A 6672-nucleotide genomic window follows, 5' to 3' on the forward strand; every position below is an offset into this window, starting at 1 on the left:
CAAATATTCCCTATGTATTATATTTTATAAATATTTGAGATTTTTGTTTTGATACCTGCTCATTTCAGATGCTACACATTTTGGGGGGAAGATAATTTAAGCATTCATCATTTTTTTCACAGTGCCTAAAATTAAAATAGCTACACATAACATTATTAATCAACTGCACTCAAACTACACATAACATTGTTAATCAACTATACTCCAATATAAAATAAAAAAGTTAAAAAAAATTAAAAACTACACATTCATGTAAAATTATAAATATCTAAGTATGTGTAACATATATACATATATAGTTTTTTATATTCTTTATGTATAGCACAGGTGAATTATTTTCAACATTTTTGTTTGACCTACTTTTTATACTTTAACAACTCTGTCATTTGCATCAACTCCTACATAATTGGAAATGAATCTACATAGCAGTCAACTTGAATCAGCTTCCTTCAGGCTGTACTAGGCACTGTACAGGACTGTATGATTTCTGTTTGCTTTTATGAATGATAGTAGTAACATTGCCGCTGGTAGTAAAAGCTTGCATACTTTGATAATACATAGGTAAAGCTCATTTTACAGGAGTGTTGTATGACTGAAAGTACTTAATTAGTATACAGTATTTCTGTGTGAGTTGAGTGAGCGTGTTTTGTAGTAATCGGGGACTCACAGAAACTACCAATAAGACATGAGAGGATACTTTTATTATTGCATGGCGAACCTTGGATTCATATCATCTTCACATGTCTTAGAATGTGAATTCAACAAACTGCTCATATAAACTTTTTTCAGTGAGATTTGAATTAAGAAAAATATATTATATATGTATATATAATCATTAATTAGCATAGAAATAATGGTTTCTCACTCCTCAATGACTATTGTGGCAAGTTCTGTACTTGTATACATAAGAAAAATTATACATGTATGTAAAAAAAGATGTAATATATTATTATAAATATCATTTTAAAATAAAATAATAGATATATTAATGAACAATGTTTAAAGTAATTAAAGCATGTATATGTGTCTCTTTTAAATTTTATTTAATGAATAAATAAAACCATGGCTGTGTATTGAATACTTAAAATTTGAATTTTTTTCTATGTGACCTGAAGCCATCGCCTTGAGTATTTTAAACCTTTCAACTTGAAGTGGATTATGGGAAACAACTGGGAGAAGCCAGACTCAGAGCTGTGGAAAGAGTTTTGCTGTGATCCTTTACCTTCTGACAACACAGGTTATAACTCATAACGAAAAGCACTTAACAAATAGAACTCCATGTACCACCACCTTTTGGCCTCAGTTGGACAGCTGAAGTAAAATCATTGTCTGCTACCACTGTAAACGTTCCAACAACACACCAGCAATAAATCATCTAATTGAACATGACTTTTCTGCTGTATCTTTTACTAATAATGTTTTTTTAAAAAATAAACGATAAGAGAAAATAATTGTTAGGGTGCTTCTTTCCCATCAACTCATCCTTCCTGGCAACTTTTCTTTTCCCTGAAATAGATCTTTGGAAAGTCAAGAAAGAGCATAAGATGTTTCTGTTAAAATTCCAGTGATACATTGTATAGTGCTGAGACCTGAAGTAGAAAAATGAACAGCTGCAAATTTTGCCCTAAGGACATTTCAGTGCTTTGAAAACATGGAGGTGAATATTACAGCTTCTACTCAGTGTTACACTTTAATATATTATTTAATTTCTAAATATGACAGTTTTCTTGTAGGGGTGGCATTGCAGGTCATCTGTCAGAATAAATGTTAACTTAACCTAAAATACTCTGAGCAATATTGGTTGAGTGAACTAGAGTAAGTCCATTAATCATTACATTATTAAATTATTGGGCACTTGGATTCAGGAATGTTTTGTACGTTAAAGGTATATCTAGTCTTCTTTGTCCAGCTACCAACACTTTCACTGACTCTCTGAGGAACCAATTTATTTATATACCAATAGTTATATTTAGTTGTATATATATTTATGTGTATATATATTAATATATTCATTTATTTATATTTTTAATATACATTTATTTATTTATATTTATTTATATACCAATAGTTGATTTTGAGACCTTCAGCTTAAAGATAGACTGTTTTTTTCCATATCAGCCTTTGAATTTGGGTGGCATGGAAAAGAAGAGGAGGGTAATAGCACCAATCAGTTGCCAAGCATAAATGCTGGCCAAAGATTTTTGTGTTGCCCTGGAGTGAAGTGGAATCTGATCCTGAGAAATTTGCCTGTCCTCTTGTTCGCCTCTCTGAAGACAGTTTAGATTACTTATAAATTAAATCCTTGTTTAGTTAAAACTTGTTCTAAATAACACTCTGTAGTTCTAATCTTGTGGCAACATCACATTCAGTTCTGGGGATTGCAAAAGTGAATATTCTTAACAAAACAAATAAACGATGACAATAGCAAATAAACAAAAACTCGAGAATTTAATGAATAGCAACTTCACTTGGAAACTTATATGAAGTACTCCAGTCCTGAAAGAATGAATGAAAAACCAAATTCCATTATTTCTGAGCTCTTATTATGGTAAGCCAGTTCTGTTATAAATCTCAAAATTCCCAACACTTCATGTTTCAGTTTGAAAACATACTATAGTTTAAATATATAGTGCAGTGAAATTCAAGTGTGAAACCTCCCCCTCCAGACCACCAGCCTTCCTAGCTGGAGTGAGAATAGCATATTCTCAGTTCCTGATTCATCAAAGTCCGGTTTTCAGGTGTTTTGATGATTAAATCTGGTGAGAGGCCATCAATTTTATACAAAGGTTTCTCTGTAGGGCTGTCTTGTCATACACTTCTGTAAATGGGAGTTTGGGAACTTTAAATGAAAGAGTGTGAAGTTTTCTTTGTGAGGGTTATTAACTGAGGGACTCTGGATTAATTTAGCAGCCAGGTCTGTTCTTTCAGCCATAAGCCATGCTGTCAGAGAAACTTAATTACACTTTAAGTGGGATGCAAATGAGTTGTGACACTACATCATTTCACATGAAAGGTTCATTACTTACATTAACTTGCACAATGCTTGCTCCTAAACCTAGACTCATTACAATATTCCTGGGATTTTTTTTTTAAACATAGCTAAATACAAGTAGGGTTTTAACTTTTAATAGCCTGTTTCTTTCTTAATATTTAATACTACAAATGTTCACTTTATTAAATTATTATGAATTGAGCTACTAGATACATGAATGTATTAAGGCTGGCAGGAAAAAATTGTTCTACCACTTGTCTGCTCAACTGCACATTCTCAGGACCAGGTTATTCTTTAAAGTAACTTTATATCAGTAACTTCTTTAGCATTGATATCCATGACTTGAAACAGGAAATTTAACAAGCTTTAAAATCAGAAGTCTGAGAAATTTCATCCTTAGAGCTTAACAGATTTTTTTCTGAGGATCAGTTGGGTGATTTGGGGTGAGGAAATATATAAATATAAACATAAAAACAAGTTTCATAATGATAATTGAAAGCTTAAGTGATAGGGATAAATCAGTCATGACTTATGTGACAAGGTGTTAGGACAAGTACAAACAATACATTTGATCCTATTCTGAAGAAATAGTCAAATGGTCCTGAATTCTAAGGGCAGAGAGAGTTCATTTTAGATTCATCCCTCTATTCTCTGATGTGGTAATAGAGTTTTAGGGAAAATTAGTTGTTTCTTCTTAACATAGTCAGTCACATAATCAATCGAGTGCTTGACAGTTGTTCTCAAGGATAGGTAGTAGGGAAAACAACAATAGCAAACTTTTGTCACCTGTTATGCTCTTGGCAAAGTCCTAAGCACTTTACTTGTATTAGCTCATTTAATACACACAAAAACCCTATGAGGCAGGTACCGTGTCCCCATTTTAGAAATGACAAAACTGAGAAAGTTAAGCAAGTTGCCCAGAGTTACACAAGTATGAGAGCCAGGATTCAAACCTACTCAATTTTTAAAGCCCATGCTTTTTAACCACTATGGCATACTACCCAAGTTGTACAAGGGATTTTTATATTTATTAAATATAATAGAAAAAAATGTAAATAAATGAATGATGGGATCCAAGGAAATCATAGTGGAGAACAGATCTTTATTCTGTTAATTGAGGAACATGATTTTTTTTTTAAATTGAAGTACAGTTGATTTACAGTGTTGTGGAGGAACATGATATTTTAGTGCTATCATACTATGTCTGTTTATTCAAGTAAATTCCTAGGGGTTAGAGTCAAAGATTCATTATAATTTAATATACCAACCACTAGATGCTGTTTCATTTTAAGGCACGTGTCTGTCTTTTTCCCAATGAGTAGTTCATGGTATTTATTACAAATAGACTTTGATATCAAACTGGAACAGATTTGGAAAAGTGAAATATATTCTTCATTTGTAAAATTATAGAATAAGTTAAAATCATGTAATGCATTGAGCTGTTTTGCTATAATTTAATATACTGAAATTGTAGTTTATTAACTAGTACTTTGGTGTTTGAAAGAATTATACAATTTTTAAATCCAGATTTACCTCCTCATATCATAACATGACCATTCCATCTTTTAAATGTTAGGAAATCTGCTCCTAAATTGAGGATAATATGTATGCAATGAAATTTATATTCCCTGTTGTGCCAATCATCAGTTTATTGCCTCTCAGCTTCAAATCCATCCTGCATTGCCTGCTCTGCAATACAGAAGCTGGATCCTATAATCATTTCTTACTTTCAACAGGCACAGTGTTAAGCTAAGACAATAGAGGGCAGTGGAGAGACATTGGAGGAGGACAGAGTTTCTCTTCCTGTTTCTAGTATTTTCTGTTTGTCTTTTATTTGCTTCTTCTGCATGGCTTCCAGCAATGCATGAAAGGAAGAAGCATCCAGGTGCACCCCACCCTAGCTATGCTCCTAAAACACCCAATTTCTTGGGGAGCTGGCATTCCTGGCACTCATCAGGTGACCATCTCATTGCCAATTTGAACAGTATGCCCCCTGACCGAAATGTTCATGAAAATGCATCTGAAGTTGGAGAAGAATATTAGCATTTTAGAGGTAGAAGAAACCTTAGGAGTCATCTAGTCTAAACCTTCCTTTTTGTAGGAATCCAGAGAGGTTTATTCCATGTGTTGTCACACCTTTTATGTAACATGTAGTACTTTTAAATCTTCCCTTTCAGGGTTTATATTTAAGTAATGATACTATTTATAATTATTTAAAACATTCAATTTGAATTGCAAAGGAGCTTTTAGTTATCTTGAATTTTAATGGGTATTTATTGACTTTCTACAAATTCTCCAAGCGTTTCATGGACAGTAAGAATAAAAAAGAGACACTTATTTTCTAAGCTAAAACAAAATATAAAACCACAATGAAGCAGTAAACCAAGATAGAATATGATAAAACCAGAAGAGTTATGCAGAAAGAGACTGGAGATCATATTTGGGGAATAAAGAGTGCTTTCATGAAGATGACAGACATATTAAGAGGCCTTGAAGAATGGGTAGGGTTTGAGAGTTAGACTTGAGGAGTGGGGAATAAGAGTATATGGATGGTATAAAGCATAAACAAAGGTTCAGAGGCAGAAAAATCTTTCACATTGGGATGTAAAATGCCCTCCAGCTTGTTTTACTGTGGGCATAGGCTAGTTATGGGAGAATAGTGGGAAAAGTTGGCAAAATTACTGATTTTTGAATTCTTGTAGATCATGACACATGGTATTTCAATAAAAATCAAGAAAATGTAAGATGAAATGAGTTGAATAAATGAGTTAATCATAATTATATTCATATAAATTCAAATACATTAATAAATTACATGAATTAAATAATAGACCTTTGAAAGAAACCAAATTCTTCATCTTTGGCCTCTGAAAAGAACTTTAAAAAGAGCTAAACCATTTTGGATATGACATTAATATAAAGATTTATCACTGAATCATATATGAAAAATTTGGTTTCATTTTTAGCAATCCTAAAATTATCTTCTCCATCATTGAATTGAATGTTAAACATTATATCCAGTAAAAACAATTTAAATGGCTTGGTGTTTTTGGTTGGTAGGGATTAGATAACCTAAAGAACTTTCAGTTATTAAAAACCTCGAAATACTACACAGAACATAACTGTTCATTTAAATGCCCACAGGTGAATTTGAAAAATCCCTAAGGAGATAAATGATGAGGAAACAAAGCCCCAGCTGATGTGGCAGCTGCCTTGGGAGGTGGGAATGGGGGTGAGGGTTGGTTCCATCTCTCAGTTATCAAGAATTGGAATTTAATGGCCCTGTAGGAACAGAAAACGGCACTGTGGATACACGAATCAGGGAGTTGAAAATGAAATAGAGAGAAGGTAGTTCCGGTTCCGACGTGCGGATCTTCATTCCTGGTGTTCAGTTGTCGCGGTTGGTGGGCAGTAAGTGAGACAAGACGCTGCGGAGTGTGCTGGCGCTTTGTCAGACTGCCCGGAGGACCAGACCATAAGTACTGCTTCACGCAGGCAGTTTGAAAATAAAGTTCCAGAGAAACAAAAGCACTTTCAGAAGGATAATGAAATTCCAGTGCATCTAAAGTGTGGGATAGCTGATACCCTCCTGTATAGAGCCATCATGATTCTTGCAGTTGGTGGAACAGCGTATGCCATATATCAGCTGGCTGTGGCTTCATTTCCCAAGAAGCAGGATT

The 6672-nt window shown here is 33.5% G+C and overlaps 1 protein-coding gene across 6 annotated transcripts in view; it reads left to right on the forward strand.

Moving 5' to 3' along the window:
- The window catches only part of LOC309627645 (UPF0462 protein C4orf33), a 94037-nt gene extending 87773 nt beyond the window's left edge, over positions 1–6264 (forward strand). For all 6 annotated transcript variants that reach the window (XR_014243884.1, XR_014243885.1, XR_014243886.1 and 3 more), the window contains one exon: positions 1116–6264. The gene's annotated coding sequence lies outside the window, so the exon portion shown is untranslated. The remainder of the gene's footprint in view (positions 1–1115) is intronic.
- Positions 6265–6672: the final 408 nt, after the last annotated feature.

This window comes from Balaenoptera borealis (genome assembly GCF_965194805.1).
Source record: "Balaenoptera borealis genome assembly, chromosome: 4".
Lineage (NCBI taxonomy): Eukaryota > Metazoa > Chordata > Mammalia > Artiodactyla > Balaenopteridae > Balaenoptera > Balaenoptera borealis.